Source organism: Leptodactylus fuscus, chromosome 3 (assembly GCF_031893055.1).
Source record: "Leptodactylus fuscus isolate aLepFus1 chromosome 3, aLepFus1.hap2, whole genome shotgun sequence".
NCBI classification, from domain to species: domain Eukaryota; kingdom Metazoa; phylum Chordata; class Amphibia; order Anura; family Leptodactylidae; genus Leptodactylus; species Leptodactylus fuscus.
This window is the reverse complement of record NC_134267.1, coordinates 231,265,173-231,286,477: the sequence shown is the minus strand read 5'-3', so window position 1 is coordinate 231,286,477 and position 21,305 is coordinate 231,265,173. Positions and strand designations below refer to the sequence as shown.

The 21,305-nt window shown below is 45.9% G+C and overlaps 2 non-coding genes across 2 annotated transcripts; both read right to left on the bottom strand.

Moving 5' to 3' along the window:
- Positions 1-18,448: 18,448 nt before the first annotated feature.
- Positions 18,449-18,520, bottom strand: TRNAA-CGC (transfer RNA alanine (anticodon CGC)). The gene has a single exon. It is a non-coding gene; the product is annotated as a tRNA-Ala (tRNA).
- A 263-nt stretch (positions 18,521-18,783) lies between these two features.
- Positions 18,784-18,855, bottom strand: TRNAA-CGC (transfer RNA alanine (anticodon CGC)). Its single transcript has one exon. It is a non-coding gene; the product is annotated as a tRNA-Ala (tRNA).
- Positions 18,856-21,305: the final 2,450 nt, after the last annotated feature.

The following is a 21,305-nucleotide window of genomic DNA, read 5'->3' as shown; positions in this document are numbered from 1 at the left end:
GTTTTTTAGAGGCTCTCTCCACCATGAATTGGTCCAAACTGGGGTTTTTAGAGGCTCCCTCCACCATGAATTGGTCCAAACTGGGGTTTTTAGAGGCTCCCTCCACCATGAATTTGCCCAAACTCTGCTGGTTAGAGGCTCCCTCCACCATGAATTTGCCCAAACTCTGCTGGTTAGAGGCTCAATCCACCCTGATTTTCAAAACAAATGTTGGTGCCAACCTCAACTTACTACAAGGGCCAAATTCACTGCTGGTGACAAGCTCTCCTCACTGCAAGTGCCAAATACACATGTTTCAAGGTGTTTTCCTACTGTCAGAGAGGTGGTATTGAGTGTGTAAAGTGTGTAGTTGTTAGGCTGTGATGTTGGGGTAATAGAGGGTCTTTGGTGTGTTAGATGCCCCCAGACATGCTTCCCCTGCTGTCCCAGTGTCATTCCAGAGGTGTTGGCATCATTTCCTGTGGTGTCATAGTGGACTTGGTGACCCTCCAGACACGGATTTGGGTTTCCCCCTTAACGAGTATATGTTCCCCATAGACTATAATGGGGTTCGAAACCCGTTCGAACACACGAACAGTGAGCGGCTGTTCGATTCGAATTTCGAACCTCGAACATTTTAGTGTTCGCTCATCTCTAGTGCCATTGTCTGACTGGGAATTCAAAGAATATATTGGGGTTACGTGCACCCACAATTTTTGCTACTGGTATATAGTGCCATTGTCTGACTGGGAATTCAAAGAATATATTGGGGTTACGTGCACCCACAATTTTTGCTACTGGTATATAGTGCCATTGTCTGACTGGGAATTCAAAGAATATATTGGGGTTACGTGCACCCACAATTTTTGCTACTGGTATATAGTGCCATTGTCTGACTGGGAATTCAAAGAATATATTGGGGTTACGTGCACCCACAATTTTTGCTACTGGTATATAGTGCCATTGTTTCACTGGGAATTCAAAGAATATATTGGGGTTACGTGCACCCACAATTTTTGCTACTGGTATATAGTGCCATTGTTTCACTGGGAATTCAAAGAATATATTGGGGTTACGTGCACCCACAATTTTTGCTACTGGTATATAGTGCCATTGTCTCACTGGGAATTCAAAGAATATATTGGGGTTACAAATACCCTTATTTCTTGCTACTGCCATATAGTGCCAGTTTCTGACTGGGAATTCAAAGAATATATTGGGGTTACATGCACCCACAATTTTTGCTACTGGTATATAGTGCCATTGTCTGACTGATAATTCAAAGAATATATTGGGGTTACAAATACCCTCATTTCTTGCTACTGCCATATAGTGCCAGTTTCTGACTGGGAATTCAAAGAATATATTGGGGTTACGTGCACCCACAATTTTTGCTACTGCTATATAGTGCCATTGTCTGACTGGGAATTCAAAGAATATATTGGGGTTACAAATACCCTCATTTCTTGCTACTGCCATATAGTGCCAGTTTCTGACTGGGAATTCAAAGAATATATTGGGGTTACGTGCACCCACAATTTTTGCTACTGCTATATAGTGCCATTGTCTGACTGGGAATTCAAAGAATATATTGGGTTTACAAATACCCTCATTTCTTGCTACTGCTATATAGTGCCAGTTTCTGACTGGGAATTCAAAATGCGCAAGGCTCCCGGAAAGGGACGTGGACGAGGCCGTGGGCGAGGTCGGGGGAATGGTTCTGGGGAGCAAGGTAGCAGTGAAGCCACAGGGCGTCCCATGCCTACTCCTGTGGGGCAGCAAGCATTGCGCCACTCCACAGTGCCAGGGTTGCTTGCCACATTAACTAAACTGCAGGGTACAAACCTTAGTAGGCCCGAGAACCAGGAACAGGTCTTGCAATGGCTGTCGGAGAACGCTTACAGCACATTGTCCAGCAGCCAGTCAGACTCTGCCTCCTCTCCTCCTATTACCCAACAGTCTTGTCCTCCTTCCTCCCAAAATTCCCAAGCTTCCCAGAACAATAACCCCAACTGTCCCTGCTCCCCAGAGCTGTTCTCCGCTCCTTTCATTGTCCCTCAACCTGCCCCTCCACGTCACGATTCCACGAACCTAACAGAGGAGCATCTGTGTCCAGATGCTCAAACACTAGAGTCTCCTCCATCTCTGTTCGATTTGGTGGTGGATGACCAGCAACCCACCCTCATCGACGATGATGTGACGCAGTTGCCGTCAGGGCATCCAGTTGACCTGCGCATTGTGCGGGAGGAGGAGATGAGACAGGAGTTGGAAGAGGAAGTGGTGGATGATGAGGACACTGACCCGACCTGGACAGGGGGGATGTCAAGCGGGGAAAGTAGTGTGGATGTTGAGGCAGGTGCAGCACCAAAAAGGGTAGCTAGAGGCAGAGGTCAGCAGCTTAGGCGAAGCCAGGCCACACCCGGAATCTCCCAAGATGTTCCAGTTCGTACCCAGCCCCGAAAAACTCCCACCTCGAGGGCACGTTTCTCGAAGGTGTGGAGTTTTTTCAAGGAATGCGCCGAGGACAGATATAGTGTTGTCTGCACAATTTGCCTCTCGAAATTGATTAGGGGCTCTGAGAAGAGCAACCTGTCCACCACTTCAATGCGCCGTCATTTGGAATCCAAGCACTGGAATCAGTGGCAGGCAGCAACGGCAGGACAAAGGCCGCCTGCCGTTCACGCCACTGCCACTGCCTCTGCCTCTGCCTCTGCCACTGCCACTGCTGACTGTGCTGGCGATGCACTCCAGAGGACGAGCCAGGACACCACTTCATCTGCCTCCTCCACTTTGTTGACTTCTTCCTCATCCTCCCCTGTTCCTGTCTTATCTCCTTCTCCTGCACCATCAAAGGCACCATCAGGTGCTTCTTTACAACAACCCACCATCTCTCAGACATTGGAGCGGCGGCAGAAATACACTGCTAACCACCCACACGCGCAAGGCTTGAACGCCAACATCGCTAAACTGCTGGCCCAGGAGATGTTGGCGTTCCGGCTTGTTGAAACTCCCGCCTTCCTGGACCTGATGGCAACTGCGGCACCTCGCTATGCCGTCCCTAGCCGTCACTACTTCTCCCGGTGTGCCGTCCCTGCCTTGCACCAGCACGTGTCACTCAACATCAGGCAGGCCCTTAGTTCCGCGCTTTGCACAAAGGTCCACTTGACCACCGATGCGTGGACAAGTGCATGCGGACAGGGACGCTACATTTCACTGACGGCACACTGGGTGAATGTAGTTGAGGCTGGGACTGCTTCCCAAACTGGCCCGGTGTACCTCCTCCTCCGCCACCGCCTCCTCCTCCGCTGTTAGATTGACCCCAGCTACGAGTTGGAAACGTTGCAGCACTGGCGTTGGTAGACGTCAGCAGGCCGTGCTGAAGCTGATCAGCTTGGGGGACAGACAGCACACTGCCTCCGAGGTGAGGGATGCCCTCCTTGATGAGATGGCAATATGGTTTGAGCCGCTGCACCTGGGCCCAGGCATGGTCGTTTGTGATAACGGCCGGAACCTGGTAGCAGCTCTGGAGCTTGCCGGACTCCAACATGTTCCATGCCTGGCCCACGTCTTCAACCTAGTGGTGCAACATTTCCTAAAGAGCTACCCCAATGTTCCAGAGCTACTGGTGAAAGTGCGGCGCATGTGCGCCCACTTTCGCAAGTCGACAGTAGCCGCTGCTAGCTTAAAATCTCTCCAGCAACGCCTGCATGTGCCACAACACCGGCTTTTGTGCGACGTCCCCACACATGCTGGAACTCAACGTTTCAGATGTTGAATAGAGTGGTTGAGCAGCAGAGACCTTTGATGGAATACCAGCTACAAAACCCTAGGGTGCCACAAAGTCAGCTGCCTCAGTTTCTCATCCATGAGTGGCCATGGATGAGAGACCTTTGTGACATCCTACGGGTGTTTGAGGAGTCCACAAGGAGGGTGAGCTCTGAGGATGCGATGGTGAGCCTTACAATCCCGCTCTTGTGTGTTCTGAGAGAATCCCTGATTGACATCAGGGATAACTCAGATCACACAGAGGAGTCAGGGATAGCATCCGATCCGTCACAGCTGGAGAGTAGGTCCACACATCTGTCCACTTCACTGCGTTTAATGGAGGAGGAGGAGGAGGAGGAGGAGGAGGAGGGGGAGGAGGAAGAAGAGTTGTCCGATGATGTGATGGTGATACAGGAGGCTTCCGGGCAACTTCGAATCGTCCCATTGTTGCAGCGAGGATGGGTAGACATGGAGGATGAGGAGGAAATGGAGATTGAACTTTCCGGTGGGGCCAGAGGAGTCATGCCAACTAACACTGTGGCAGACATGGCTGAGTTCATGTTGGGGTGCTTTACAACCGACAAGCGTATTGTCAAAATCATGGAGGACAACCAGTACTGGATCTTTGCTATCCTTGACCCCCGGTATAAAAACAACATCTCCTCTTTTATTCCGGTAGAGGGGAGGGCCAATCGCATCAATGCTTGCCACAAGCAATTGGTGCAGAATATGATGGAGATGTTTCCAGCATGTGACGTTGGCGGCAGGGAGGGCAGTTCCTCCAGTAGGCGACCAAGTTCTCACCGGTCCACACAAACGAGGGGCACACTGTCTAAGGTCTGGGACACCTTGATGGCACCCCCTCGCCAAAGTGCCGCCACGGAGGGTCCTAGTGTCACCAGGCGTGAGAAGTATAGGCGCATGTTGCGGGAATACCTTTCCGACCACAGCCCTGTCCTCTCCGACCCCTCTGCGCCCTACACGTATTGGGTGTCAAAGTTGGACCTGTGGCTTGAACTTGCCCTATATGCCTTGGAGGTGCTGTCCCGTCCTGCCGCCACCGTCCTATCTGAGAGGGTGTTCAGTGCAGCCGGTGGCATCATCACTGACAAGCGCACCCGTCTGTCAGCTGAGAGTGCCGACCGGCTCACTTTGATAAAAATGAACCACCACTGGATAAAGCCTTCATTTTTGTGCCCACCTGTGTAAAGCACCCCAACATGAAACTCCATGTCTGTACTCAACCTCTCCAATTCCTCCGCATCCTCATACTCATCCACCATAAGTGTTGCACAATTCTGCTAATACTAGGCTCCCTCCACCCTGATTTCCCCCAACTCTGCTGGTTAGAGGCTCCCTCCACCCTGATTTCCCCCAACTCTGCTGGTTAGAGGCTCCCTCCACCCTGATTTCCACCAACTCTGCTGGTTAGAGGCTCCCTCCACCCTGATTTCCCCCAACTCTGCTGGTTAGAGTCTCCGTCCACCCTGCTTTCCCACAACTCTGCTGGTTAGAGGCTCCCTCCACCCTGATTTCCCACAACTCTCCTGGTTAGAGGCTCCCTCCACCCTGATTTCCCCCAACTCTGCTGGTTAGAGGCTCCCTCCACCATGAATTGGTCCAAACTGGGGTTTTTAGAGGCTCCCTCCACCATGAATTGGTCCAAAATGGGTTTTTTAGAGGCTCCCTCCACCATGAATTTGCCCAAACTGGTGTTTTTAGAGGCTCCCTCCACCATGAATTTGCCCAAACTGGGCTGTTTAGAGGCTCCCTCCACCATGAATTGGTCCAAACTGGGGTTTTTAGAGGCTCCCTCCACCATGAATTGGTCCAAACTGGGGTTTTTAGAGGCTCCCTCCACCATGAATTGGTCCAAACTGGGCTGGTTAGAGGCTCCCTCCACCATAAATTGGTCCAAACTGGGTTTTTTAGAGGCTCCCTCCACCATGAATTGGTCCAAACTGGGCTGGTTAGAGGCTCCCTCCACCATGAATTAGTCCAAACTGGGGTTTTTAGAGGCTCCCTCCACCATGAATTGGTCCAAACTGGGGTTTTTAGAGGCTCCCTCCACCATGAATTGGTCCAAACTGGGTTTTTTAGAGGCTCCCTCCACCATGAATTGGTCCAAACTGGGGTTTTTAGAGGCTCCATCCACCATGAATTGGTCCAAACTGGGCTGGTTAGAGGCTCCCTCCACCATGAATTGGTCCAAACTGGGTTTTTAGAGGCTCCCTCCACCATGAATTGGTCCAAACTGGGCTGGTTAGAGGCTCCCTCCACCATGAATTGGTCCAAACTGGGCTGGTTAGAGGCTCCCTCCACCATGAATTGGTCCAAACTGGGGTTTTTAGAGGCTCCCTCCACCATGAATTGGTCCAAACTGGGGTTTTTAGAGGCTCCCTCCACCATGAATTGGTCCAAACTGGGGTTTTTAGAGGCTCCCTCCACCATGAATTTGCCCAAACTGGGCTGTTTAGAGGCTCCCTCCACCATGAATTGGTCCAAATTGGGGTTTTTAGAGGCTCCCTCCACCATGAATTGGTCCAAACTGGGGTTTTTAGAGGCTCCCTCCACCATGAATTGGTCCAAACTGGGGTTTTTAGAGGCTCCCTCCACCATGAATTGGTCCAAACTGGGCTGGTTAGAGGCTCCCTCCACCATGAATTGGTCCAAACTGGGTTTTTTAGAGGCTCCCTCCACCATGAATTGGTCCAAACTGGGCTGGTTAGAGGCTCCCTCCACCATGAATTGGTCCAAACTGGGTTTTTTAGAGGCTCCCTCCACCATGAATTGGTCCAAACTGGGGTTTTTAGAGGCTCCCTCCACCATGAATTGGTCCAAACTGGGGTTTTTAGAGGCTCCCTCCACCATGAATTGGTCCAAACTGGGGTTTTTAGAGGCTCCCTCCACCATGAATTTGCCCAAACTGGGCTGTTTAGAGGCTCCCTCCACCATGAATTGGTCCAAACTGGGGTTTTTAGAGGCTCCCTCCACCATGAATTGGTCCAAACTGGGCTGGTTAGAGGCTCCCTCCACCATGAATTGGTCCAAACTGGGGTTTTTAGAGGCTCCCTCCACCATGAATTGGTCCAAACTGGGTTTTTTAGAGGCTCCCTCCACCATGAATTGGTCCAAACTGGGCTGGTTAGCGGCTCCCTCCACCATGAATTTGCCCAAACTGGGCTGGTTAGAGGCTCCCTCCACCATGAATTTGCCCAAACTGGGGTTTTTAGAGGCTCCCTCCACCATGAATTGGTCCAAACTGGGGTTTTTAGAGGCTCCCTCCACCATGAATTGGTCCAAACTGGGGTTTTTAGAGGCTCCCTCCACCATGAATTTGCCCAAACTGGGCTGTTTAGAGGCTCCCTCCACCATGAATTGGTCCAAACTGGGGTTTTTAGAGGCTCCCTCCACCATGAATTGGTCCAAACTGGGGTTTTTAGAGGCTCCCTCCACCATGAATTGGTCCAAACTGGGCTGGTTAGAGGCTCCCTCCACCATGAATTGGTCCAAACTGGGTTTTTTAGAGGCTCCCTCCACCATGAATTGGTCCAAACTGGGTTTTTTAGAGGCTCCCTCCACCATGAATTGGTCCAAACTGGGGTTTTTAGAGGCTCCCTCCACCATAAATTGGTCCAAACTGGGGTTTTTAGAGGCTCCCTCCACCATGAATTGGTCCAAACTGGGGTTTTTAGAGGCTCCCTCCACCATAAATTGGTCCAAACTGGGGTTTTTAGAGGCTCCCTCCACCATGAATTGGTCCAAACTGGGGTTTTTAGAGGCTCCCTCCACCATGAATTTGCCCCAACTCTGCTGGTTAGAGGCTCAATCCACCCTGATTTTCAAAACAAATGTTGGTGCCAACCTCAACTTACTACAAGGGCCAAATTCACTGCTGGTGACAAGCTCTCCTCACTGCAAGTGCCAAATACACATGTTTCAAGGTGTTTTCCTACTGTCAGAGAGGTGGTATTGAGTGTGTAAAGTGTGTAGTTGTTAGGCTGTGATGTTGGGGTAATAGAGGGTCTTTGGTGTGTTAGATGCCCCCAGACATGCTTCCCCTGCTGTCCCAGTGTCATTCCAGAGGTGTTGGCATCATTTCCTGGGGTGTCATAGTGGACTTGGTGACCCTCCAGACACGGATTTGGGTTTCCCCCTTAACGTGTATCTGTTCCCCATAGACTATAATGGGGTTCGAAACCCGTTCGAACACACGAACATTGAGCGGCTGTTCGAATCGAATTTCGAACCTCGAACATTTTAGTGTTCGCTCGTCTCTATTACATAATAATCACTAAAAAAAGATAGGAGTGCACCGTATGCCCTATATTTAATGCGGCCCTGTATTCCCTGCTCATATAATACCGCCAGACAGTTCACCTATACCACCGTATCATATCCAGGGGCCCCTCCCAGATGTTTTGAGAGAGTTGGAGAATAACAGAGGGGCCTTGAGCCTCCTTGTGCACTTAGGCCCATGTATATCTGCCCTCCCCGCAGCCCCTGGAGCTATGATCTCCTCATTACACAATATACACATTTACATATATCTGCCATATATTGGAGCATTTGTTGGTGCGGTCGTGTATTTGGTGTAACTGCTACCTCTGTCTTACTTATCATTATAGGCTCCTAGATCACAAAATATTATTATATACAGTAAAAAAAAGAAAAACAATTTACACAATCTTTTTTTTTTTTTTTTTTTTTTTTTATTTACATTTTTTTTTTTTTTTTTTAAAGGAAGAATTTGCCATGGAATAAAGTATATGGCACCATCCGGGTCTGGAGCTGCCGTGTCCTGTAACGGATTGTAGTTCAGGCTGTTCTTTTTCCAGGCTTGGATATTCTTTCTGGATAGAAAAAGATAAAATGTTATTATTTCTATGTTACATGTCACATACATCTGATAGGGCGGAGGGAAAAGATGAAATATAGATGGCTTACCTTCCATTATTTTGGGATGTCTCTGTTCATAGCCCTTCATGGGGCTTCATTGGAAGCAGTGGTTACGGCACAGGGGGCACTGAGAGTGAGAGCGGAGCCAGGTCGAGATGCAACCCTGATGAAAGTTATGAGTACAGGGAAGCTCTGTGACTCGCTCTCCAATCTCATATTCAGTCATGCAGATTACACATGACTGGGCCTCCTCCTGAGATATTACCTCTCTAGTGGGTAAGTTCTGAATCTGCAGAGTTCTCCTGCTGGGCGGACGCCGCCGTCTCTCCTGCCAGAGTAGATATTGTGCATGTGGTTCAAGTGGTTGCCCCTGTGGCATTGCCGGTGACGTTGGGGTCATCCCACCCATGTCCAGCAGCTGAATGAATCTACTGAATGCACGGGTTGCAGGATAGGAGTATACAGGAGATCTGCTTGGAATTGGATCCTCAGGGGGTGGAACCGGATTTGGCCGTTGAAATTCAGTGGTGTCAGCTGTGGATCCACTTGCTGGACGGTTGTTATCACTGCTACTCTCTCCTATTATTCTGGAGGGCTCTGCAGGGGCGGGTCTTAATGGAGAGCGGCTTCTTTCCCTGCTCTCTTCTAGTCCTCTGTGCTGTGGAGGAGCTCTGTCGCGTCTCCCTGTCCTCGCAGTGATAGGATTCCTGCTTCTTTGATGTCCAGTAGAAGGTTCTCCACGATGTCCTAGGGATGACCTCAGTCTATGGACAATTGCTGCCTGACCTGTAAATATATAAAGGTAACACATTTAGCCCATAGGAATGGATCCTGTTATTGCTAAGGGTTTTGAGGAGAAGAGACCCCAGTATAGTTAAGTTCAACAGTAACCTGAATAAAGATATATATCATTCACTGGATGAAGGGACGCCATCAACTAATATTGGACAAACTGGGCCCCATAATCACAAAACAATAAGTCGTCTGAATTTTTTTTTTTATTCCCAATAAATAAATAAAAGAACTCCCAGCAATGTTAAATCTCCAATGCTAAGGGCTAGTTCACACGTAAAAACCGCCTGGCTTATTTTGGTCCCGAAAAAAACGCTTCCTAATTAGGAAGCGGTTTTTTTTTACCTTGAGGCGTTTTTTGGAGTGTTTTCTGGAGCAGTTTTTTCAGAAAATGACAGGCGGTTTTCCCCTCCCCTAAAGTGAATAATGAAAGCTAGCAGTCTCCATAGACCACCATTGTATGGAGGCAGGTTTTGAGGTGAAATCTGCTGTCAAAATCTGCCTCATTGCCCCCCGTGTGAACTAGCCCTAACGGTTCCGCTGCTCATAGTGTATAGTAATCATACAGGGACCAAAACAATAATAATGTAATGGGGATTTATAGAGATTAGAAGCCTAATCTAATGCCAAACAAAGATCTTTGGGAGATATAATTGTCCAACCTGATAATCGCGGGGATTAATGCATGTCCATAGCATATGCCATTAAGAACAACAGGGAGGCATAGAAGGCACTCTCCCCAGTAAACACTAACCCCAATGGGCTGTTAGTTCCCTAAATTAACTGGAAACACAAGCAACAGCCTCTCCCTGTCATAGACTTGTATGTGCGCTGGCCACCAAGGATTAAAGCCCATAAGTTCCCTCTCCACACAGGTGAGCGCTAGCTTTCCCCCAACCAGGGCCGCGCCTCTGAGGCGAGGTCACGCAGCCGCCTCAGGCAGCACTTTCAAAGGGGCGGTAATTTTACCAGTTTATTTTTTTCCTTATTTTTTCTCTTAACCAGCCCAAGACAGGATGCCCTGAAAACAGATCTGAGCAGTAATGTCCCAGATGTCACGTGGGGACGTCACGTCTGGGACATTGCCATAAATTCCTGAAGCCTGTGCTAGGAGTAACAATGGATCCCGGAGAGGTGAGTTACACTGTTTATTATGCTTCTTCACCTCCCCTGAGTCTCTGATTATTATACTCCAGGGTCTGCAAAGACCCCAGGGTATAATAATAGCGGCAGTTTCTCTCGGGGTTAGCCTTGTTTGTTCCGCTGCCCGTTCAAAGAGGGTAACCTCTCGCCAGAAATCTATTCAGCAAAATCTCACTTTGCTGATCATATTGATATGTGAATTCCATGGCTTGACCATTTATTCGGGCCTACACAGGAGTGGGTTGCCGCGATAGAAAGCTGATGCTGCATCGGCATTTCGTCGCGGAATGTTCAAATGGAATGTTCCGTGAAAAAGATATGAAGGTCACAGCTCTTAACATAGAAAAAATGATAATAATTTAGAAGTGCACTACTCACGTGTCAGAGCCGTCAGCGTTGTCGCAGGATTCCAAAAGATCGGTGCACGGATAATGGCTCTCTCGGCTAAGCCAAAATGCAGCAACAGGAAAAGACAAAAGGATATATCCAGCACTCGGAATCCGGCCTAATAAAGATAAAACTTAACTTTTATTAAGAAATGGTCATTCTTCCATTAAAAAATTATGATCATACAAGGGACATTAGCTTACCCCTCGTATGATCAAAAATTTTTAATGGAAGAATGACCAATTCTTAATAAAAGTTAAGTTTATTTTTATTAGGCCGGATTCCGAGTGCTGGATATATCCTTTTGTCTTTTCCTGTTGCGGAATGTTCCGTGACCTTTTCCTCCGTGTGAACATACCCTTAGAGTGGGGGTTTAACGTTGTTGGGATTTCTTTTATTGATTTATTGGGAATAACAGTTATGTATTAGACGGGTTATTGTTTTGTGATTATGGGGCCCAGTTTGTCAAATTGCCTGAATAAAGAACTTCTGTTTTCTATCATGGGCAGGGGTGGAATTCGGAGGAAAGTAAAACCCACCCCAAACGACTAGGAACGGAAAATGTGCTGTTTACCCTGAAACATTGCTGAGCAGAGCCCAGGGATAACTCCTCCCAGGAAATCTCCTCTAGGGTGGGGGGAATATTGTCTCTCTCTTCCTGAACAATTCACTTACCTTGATTCTCCGGTCGGCGCAGCCATGTATCATTGTCAGCTATCAGCTGACGCAGCTCTCGGGCGCTCATGGCTTAGTTACCAAGGCGGATCTGATGAAATATTAGAGAACTAAGTTCTCAGGTGGCTCCGATATTACTGGGCCCTGATCAAAGATCAGTAAGAATGAATGGAAGTAATCACTAGATATGTAGTACAAACTAGTTCGCTCTTCCAGAACCAAAGTGAAGTGTCAGCAAAAGCATCAACTCAAGAAATGGCTGTGATGTCACAGCGCTCAGGGTTTATATACCCTCAGGGTTCCGTTATGACATCATCATATGCAAATATGTGCATTATGACATCATCATATGCAAATTTGAACAGAACCTCACATAATAGGTAAGCAGATCCTAGTTTTATGACATCACAGAAATAAGGTCATGTGACTGTGTGTGTGCAAAAATAAAAAATAATAATAATAATAATAATAATAATTTGAATTAAAATCTGGATGTGGCTATTTCTAGGTACCGTACCTATGAACTCCTGGCTATTTTTAGGTACCATCCGTGTACCGTGCCTATAAACTTAAATGAACTGCAGATGTATCATATTTATCCCATTAAATTTTCACTTTATTAAGACATTTATGTTACAATGGCTAATCTTCCTCACACTGCGGACATCCATCCACTCTATAACAATCTTCATGTAGTGTGGAACAACAAGAAAAACAAGTTGTCAATTTTTTAGACTTTTTCCCCAAATCAAAGTGGCAAATCAGACATTTCTCTATTTCCTTGCAATTTTTTTGTGTTTTCGTTGTTTCCCTTTTTCTCCTCTTTGTGGATACCTTCAGCCTGAAAAGGTACAACTACCTGCGGACGCGCAGATGAAGATTTGCAGCTTGTAGAAGGTGGTGTATTTCCATCAACTATATCCGGAACATTTGAAGTCTCAGCACCTGCAACATCTTGATGTACAGACTGGTTATATGACAAGCTGGGTTGTAATAACGAAGAACCTCATCTGGCATTGTTTTGGATAACCTTGATTTCTTCCAAGTAGTTTAGAAAGGTTGAAGTTCCGTGATTAGATAAAATATCCGCCAACTGAGTTAGGGATTGGAACGCCAGATTGTACTTAGCAGTACTACTGAGTGGTTCTTCGTCAATAGTCTCTTGTTCTTCCACAGCACAATATAAATCAAATTCTGTGTCTTCAAAACTAGGCTCAATTTGCAAATTTTCCCAGTATTTTTTGTGGAAGCAGTTCCTATCATACAAAGGGATTGATTCGGTTTCTCTCATTAACCACATGAGGACCGCCGTACGTAAATTTACAGCCTCATGTGCTGGGATCCGCCGACAATTGAAGGTGATGGGCACCCCCGCGGCGAGATCGGGGGGTGCCGATGTCAGTAAAAGGTAGTCTGGGGTCTGGACAGTGACCCCAGACTACCGGAGCCCCCACATACCTGGTGATCCTGCCAGGCGATGGAGGAAGTGAGCGATGTGTCTCACTTCCTCTGTAGCTTACAGGACACCAGCAGGCTCATGTCCTGCTCGTGTCCTGTCTGCTATTGTGCAGAATCAGTTGATGCTTTCATCAAAGCATCAACTGATTCAAGTGTCCTAAAGGGATACATGAAAAAGTAAAAAAAAAAGTAAAAAAACAAAAAAATAAAGTGTATGAAAAAAGTAATAAAGTTATAAAGACCAAAAATCTCTTTTTTTCTATACAAAATGAATTATATAAATAAGCACTAAAAATAAAAAAAGCAAAGCATATTTGGTATCGCCGCGTGCGTAACAACCTGTACAATAAAACTGAAATAATATTTAATGTACACAATGAACGTCGGAAAAAAAAACATGGAAAAAACTCGCCGGAAGTAATGATTTCTTGCCATCTCATCCTACAAAATATGCTATAAAAAGTGATCAAAAAGTCATAGGCACCCCACAACAGTGCCAATAAAAAGCGCACATTGTCCCGCAAAAAATAAGCCCTCAACCAGCACTGTCAATTGAAAAATAAAAATGTTACGCCTCTCAGAAGATGGCGATGCAAAAAACATTGATTTATGTCCCCAAATGTGTTTTTATTCTACAGAATTAGTATCGCATAAAAAAATAACATAAATGAGGTATCGCCGTAAACATACCGACCCGCAGAATAAAGGTCACATGTCGCTTATACTGTACCCTGCATGACGCAAAATTTAAAATGTAAAACTCAATGCCAGGATTGATTTTTTTTTTTTTTTTTTAATCCAGCAAGAAAGAGTTAATAAAATGTATTCAGTAAGTTGTAGGCACCCAAAGATGGTGTCATTAGAAAATGCATCTCATCCCGCAAACAACAAGCCCTTATATGGCCGCGTCACCATAAAAATAAAGAAAATATAGCATCTAATAATGTGAAGACAAAAACCCGCAAAAATCGCCAAATCATTAGAACACGACTGGCTGCGTCAGGTAGGGAATATATAAGCTGTGCGAGCGGATATCAGGGGACACCCCAGATTTACAGCTTATGAGGGAAAAGACACCAGAAGTGACCCCTAAAGTGACCCCCAGAGCAACTCCCCCAATCATAGGAGCTACTGGGACATAGTAGGGAATTTGGTGTTTGTAATGTCCTCCGCACCTCTTATATATTCCCTCTTCGCCATCCGCTGTGCAGTCACGTCTGGGATACTAATACTCACTACGCCCCCTGAGAAATTCTTTGAGGGGTGCAGTTTTCAAAATTAGGTCACTCCTTTGGGGAATCCACTTTTCTGTTACCTTACAGGCTCTACAAACATGACATGGCGTCCAGATACCAAACATCAAAATCTGTACTCCAAAAGCCGCATCGCGCTCCTTCCCTTCTGCGCCCTGCTGTGCGCCCAAACTGCAGTTTATGTCACGTGTATGACACATGTATGACACTGCTGTACCCCGGATAACGTATGTAATGTCATTTGTGGGTATAAACTGATATTAGGGCACAGCTGGACACAGAAGGGAAGAAGGGTTATTGGGTTTTTGGAGCGCAGACGGTTTGGTTTTTGGATGCCATGACACTTTTGCAGAGCTGAAACGCCAGTAAAGTGGAATCCCCTGATATGTGACCTTATTTTGGAAACTACACCCCTGAAGGATTTCTCCAGGGGTACAGACAGCATTTAACCCCCAAGTGTTGCTATAACTTATCCATAAATGAATATGAAGCGAGGTGAGAGGTGAAAATGACAATTTTTCCAGGAATCTGTCATTTCAGTGCCTAATATGTTGCGCCCGCCTCGTATCAGAGATGAACGCTCTAAAAGCTCTTGTGCCCGGGATACCCGCTTACCAGTTTTTGGAGTGTGTATCTCTGCTGACATAAGTTGGGCACAAAAATGGCGAATCTCTGGAAAAATGTCATTTTTAACTTCTCTATCAGTTGCGATTTCATTTCTGGAAACTAAATAAATGCAACACTCAAGGGTTAAAAATTCTCGCTACGCCACTTGATAAATCCCATCAGTGGGGTAGTGTCCAAAATAGGGTGACATGTCTGCGGATTCCACTTTATTGACAATTCAGGGGCTTTGCAAAAGTGGCATGACGTCCAAAAACCAAACTGTGCTCCAAAAACCAAAATCGTGCTCCTTCCCTTCTGTCCCCGGCTGTGCCCAAACAGCCATTTCTACCCACATATGGCATTAAGTCCGTTATCCGGGGTACACTAGTGTCATACATGTCGGCATACACCGCCATTTGGGTACCCAGCAGGGTGCAGATGTGAAGGAACGCTATGTGCTTTTGGAGTGCAGATTTAGATTCTTCGTTTTTGGACACCATGTCACATTTGCAGAGACCCTAACCAGAAAACTATTCCAGCAAAATCTGCCCTCCAAAATCCAAATAGCGCTCTTTCCATTCTGAGCCCCACCATGTACCCATACAGCAGATTATGGCCACATATGGGGTATTGCCGTGTTCAGAAGAAATTGTGTAACAAACTGTGGGGGGGCTTTTAATTCTTAAACTATTTGCAAAATTAAAACTATGGCGCTAAATGGACGATTTATTGGGAAAAAAAGTAATTTTTCATTTTCATGTCCCAATGTTAATAAAATCTGTGAAACACCTGTGAGGCCAAAATACTCACTCTACCCCTAGATAAATTCTATGAGGGGTGTAGTTTCCAAAATGGGGTCACTTTTAGGGGGTTTCCACTGTATTGGTACTTTAGGGGCTCTGCAAATGCGACATGGGACCTGAAAACTATTCCAGCAAAATCTGCCCTTCAAAAGCTAAATAGCCCTCTTTCCATTCTGAGCCCTGCCATGTTCCCATACAGCAGATTATGGCCACATATGGGGTATTGCCGTGTTCAGGAGAAATTGTGTAACGAACTTTAGGAAGCTTTTTCTCCTTTATCCTCTTGTGAAAATTAAAAATTTGGGGCTAAATTGACAGTTTATTGGAAAAAAAGTAATTTTTCATGTTCATGGCCCAATGTTAATAAAATCTGTGAAACAGCTGTAGGGTCAAAATGCTCACTCTACCCTTTGATATGTTCTGTGGGGGGTGTAGTTTCCCAAATGGGGTCACTTTTAGGGGGTTTCCACTGTATTCGTACTCTAGGGGCTCTGCTAATGCGGCATGGCACCTAAAAATAATTCCAGCAAAATCTGCCATCCAAAAGCCAAATAGCGCTCCTTCCATTCTGAGCCCCGCCATGTACCCATACAGCATACTATGGCCACATATGGGGTATTGCCGTGTTCAGGAGAAATTGTTTAACAAACTGTGGGGGGCTTTTACTCCTTTAACCCCTTGTGAAAATGAAAACTTTGGAGATAAAGTGACATTTTAGTAATTTTTCATTTACACATCCCAATGTTAGTAAAATCTGTGAAACAACTGTAGGGTCAAAATGCTGACTATACCCCTTGATGAATTCTGTGAGGGGTGTGGATTCTAAAATGGGGTCACTTTTGGGGGGTTTCCATTGTTTTGGTACTCTAGGGTCTCTGCAAATGAGGCATGGTGCCTGAAAATTATTCCAGCAAAATCTGCTGTTCAAACACCCAGTGTCGCTACTTCCCTTCCATGCACTGCCGTGTGCCCAAAAATCAGTTTACACCCACATGTGGGGTATTTCTGTGTACGGGAGAAATTGTACAATAAACTGTCAGATGCATTTTCTCCTTTAACCCTTTTTGAATGTGTTAATTTTAGGTCTAAATGAATGTATTAGTGAAAAAAAATGAAATGTCTAAATTTCACTGCCATATTATTTTTATTCTTATGAAATGCTTAAAGGGTTAACAAACATCCCAAATGCTGTTTTGAATAATTTGAGGGGTGCAGTTTTGAAAATGGGGTGATTTATGGGGGTTTCTATTATACAGGCCTTTATAATTACTTTCAGAACTGAAGTGATCCCTAAAAAATTGGTTTGGGGAATTTTCTTGTAAATCTGGAAAATCGCTGTTACACTTGGAAGCCTTGTAACGTCCAAAATAAATTAAAAGACAATCAAAAGATGATGCCGATATAAACCAGAGATATGGGAGATAATATTTATTTATGTATTTGGATGGTATAACTATCTGCCTGAAAAGTAGAAAATTTCACATTTTGAAAATTGCAAATTTTTTCAAATTTCCATCAAATTTCCTATTTTTTTTTATAAATAAATACAAAAATATTGATTAGTGTTTACAACTAACATGAAGTATAATGTGTTACGAAAAAAACAATCTCAAAATCACTTGTGTAAGTTAAAGCGTCTCAAAGTTATTGCCATTTAAAGTGACACATGTCAGTTTTGGAAAAAAAGGCCCGGTCTTTAACATACTTTTGGGCCCGGTCCTTAACCGGTTAACTGATAAACCAAGTATCAAAATATCCTTCACACCATACACTATATTGTAGAGATATAGGCATAAAGTGTCCAGTAGGTGGCAGTCTGCTCATAAACAAACACACAAGGATGAGATCAGCTTCTGTATGGACATATTGGGCACAGATCCTTGTAGACCAGGGCTCGGTGCAAGATGTCTGACACGTGATATTTTATACTGGATTTCCTTGTTACGTCTCCTCCTGTAACTTTCGATTAATTTATTCTATTATATTGGCGGTATTATTTTATAGATGTCACACTCAGTATCCGTCTTCAGATATATCTATATCTACATACACAGATCCAGCATCTCCAAATACAAAAGGCAGAAAAAAATTCTGTCTACATTTTAGGTCTGTAACCATGGACAGAACTGGTAAAGACTGGGCCCAATAGGAAACATTGACATCATGTGGGACAGACGGGGCTCCCTGGAGGGCTGAAGCAGAAGTGGAGGCAGCAGGGCTGTCAATGTTATATGGAGGAATATGATGGGCCCTATATAAATAAAAATGTCTGTTCATTATACCACAGGCAGTGTATTGTGCTGACTATACTGCCCCCTAGTGTCCAGCACTGACTGTACTGGGGATTCGTAAATGCAGGATGACATTTTGATAGTTGAATCCGTCCTTTGCGTTATGTCCAGACAGACATCTTGTGAATTCCGGCACATTTATCAGTTTTATGGATCTTTGATGTTTTTGTAGTTGTTTATCACATAACATGGAGATACCTGGATGTCTCTGTGTATGAGCGGACTGCCACCTACTGGCCACATTATGTATACATCTTTAGGAATACTGCACATGACAGTGAAGGATATTCTGATACTTGCTTTATCAGATATTACAGTTTCTTGGATCACATCTAGATATTTCTGCTTAAAGTTGAACAAATTCATGTTTTTAGTGATTGTTATGTAAGACAAAACATGGAGATGCCGGGGATTGAACCCGGGGCCTCATACATGCGAAGCATGCGCTTTACCACTGAGCTACATCCCCTATAGGAAACCTCTATACATCCTCCAATTGCTGAGACAATATACTACGTGTAGCCCTATTGTGTGCATACTACTGGATATTTCTATACATGTATTGTGTTAGCTACACTGCCCCCTAGTGTTCACTATTGACATAGGCTTCTAAAATGGTGAACAGATAATATTCAGCCTTTATAATACAGACGGGCAGATGTTTCCTGAATTCCTGCACATTCCTCAGTTTTCTGGATCTTTGATGTTTTTGTAGTTGTTTATCACATAACATGGAGATGCCGGGGATTGAACCCGGGGCCTCATACATGCGAAGCATGCGCTCTTCCACTGAGCTACATCCCCTACAGGAAACCTCTACAAATACTCCAATTCCTGAGACAATATACTACGTGTAGCCCTATTGTGTTGATACTACTGGATATCATTATTAGAGATGAGCGAACACTAAAATGTTCGAGGTTCGAAATTCGATTCGAACAGCCGCTCAATGTTCGTGTGTTCGAACGGGTTTCGAACCCCATTATAGTCTATGGGGAACAGATACTCGTTAAGGGGGAAACCCAAATCCGTGTCTGGAGGGTCACCAAGTCCACTATGACACCACAGGAAATGATGCCAACACCTCTGGAATGACACTGGGACAGCAGGGGAAGCATGTCTGGGGGCATCTAACACACCAAAGACCCTCTATTACCCCAACATCATAGCCTAACAACTACACACTTTACACACTCAATACCACCTCTCTGACAGTAGGAAAACACCTTGAAACATGTGTATTTGGCACTTGCAGTGAGGAGAGCTTGTCACCAGCAGTGAATTTGGCCCTTGTAGTAAGTTGAGGTTGGCACCAACATTTGTTTTGAAAATCAGGGTGGATTGAGCCTCTAACCAGCAGAGTTTGGGCAAATTCATGGTGGAGGGAGCCTCTAAAAACCCCAGTTTGGACCAATTCATGGTGGAGGGAGCCTCTAAACAGCCCAGTTTGGGCAAATTCATGGTGGAGGGAGCCTCTAAAAACCCCAGTTTGGACCAATTCATGGTGGAGGGAGCCTCTAAACAGCCCAGTTTGGACCAATTCATGGTGGAGGGAGCCTCTAAAAACCCCAGTTTGGACCAATTCATGGTGGAGGGAGCCTCTAAACAGCCCAGTTTGGACCAATTCATGGTGGAGGGAGCCTCTAAAAACCCCAGTTTGGACCAATTCATGGTGGAGGGAGCCTCTAAAAACCCCAGTTTGGACCAATTCATGGTGGAGGGAGCCTCTAAACAGCCCAGTTTGGGCAAATTCATGGTGGAGGGAGCCTCTAACCAGCCCAGTTTGGACCAATTCATGGTGGAGGGAGCCTCTAAAAACCCCAGTTTGGACCAATTCATGGTGGAGGGAGCCTCTAAACAGCCCAGTTTGGGCAAATTCATGGTGGAGGGAGCCTCTAAAACCTCCCAGTTTGGACCAATTCATGGTGGAGGGAGCCTCTAAAAACCCCAGTTTGGACCAATTCATGGTGGAGGGAGCCTCTAAACAGCTCAGTTTGGGCAAATTCATGATGGAGGGAGCCTCTAAAAACCCCAGTTTGGACCAATTCATGGTGGAGGGAGCCTCTAAAAACCCCAGTTTGGACCAATTCATGGTGGAGGGAGCCTCTAAACAGCTCAGTTTGGGCAAATTCATGGTGGAGGGAGCCTCTAAAAACCCCAGTTTGGACCAATTCATGGTGGAGGGAGCCTCTAAAAACCCCAGTTTGGACCAATTCATGGTGGAGGGAGCCTCTAAAAACCCCAGTTTGGACCAATTCATGGTGGAGGGAGCCTCTAAACAGCCCAGTTTGGGCAAATTCATGGTGGAGGGAGCCTCTAAAAACCCCCAGTTTGGACCAATTCATGGTGGAGGGAGCCTCTAAAAACCCCCAGTTTGGACCAATTCATGGTGGAGGGAGCCTCTAAAAACCCCAGTTTGGACCAATTCATGGTGGAGGGAGCCTCTAAACAGCCCAGTTTGGGCAAATTCATGGTGGAGGGAGCCTCTAAACAGCCCAGTTTGGGCAAATTCATGGTGGAGGGAGCCTCTAAAAACCCCAGTTTGGACCAATTCATGGTGGAGGGAGCCTCTAAAAACGCCAGTTTGGACCAATTCATGGTGGAGGGAGCCTCTAAACAGCCCAGTTTGGACCAATTCATGGTGGAGGGAGCCTCTAAAAACCCCAGTTTGGACCAATTCATGGTGGAGGGAGCCTCTAAACAGCCCAGTTTGGACCAATTCATGGTGGAGGGAGCCTCTAAACAGCTCAGTTTGGGCAAATTCATGGTGGAGGGAGCCTCTAAAAACCCCAGTTTGGACCAATTCATGGTGGAGGGAGCCTCTAAAAACCCCAGTTTGGACCAATTCATGGTGGAGGGAGCCTCTAAAAACCCCAGTTTGGACCAATTCCTGGTTGAGGGAGCCTCTAAACAGCCCAGTTTGGGCAAATTCATGGTGGAGGGAGCCTCTAAACAGCCCAGTTTGGGCAAATTCATGGTGGAGGGAGCCTCTAAAAACCCCCAGTTTGGACCAATTCATGGTGGATGGAGCCTCTAAAAACCCCAGTTTGGACCAATTCATGGTGGAGGGAGCCTCTAAACAGCTCAGTTTGGGCAAATTCATGGTGGAGGGAGCCTCTAAAAACCCCAGTTTGGACCAATTCATGGTGGAGGGAGCCTCTAAAAACCCCAGTTTGGACCAATTCATGGTGGAGGGAGCCTCTAAAAACCCCAGTTTGGACCAATTCATGGTGGAGGGAGCCTCAAAACAGCCC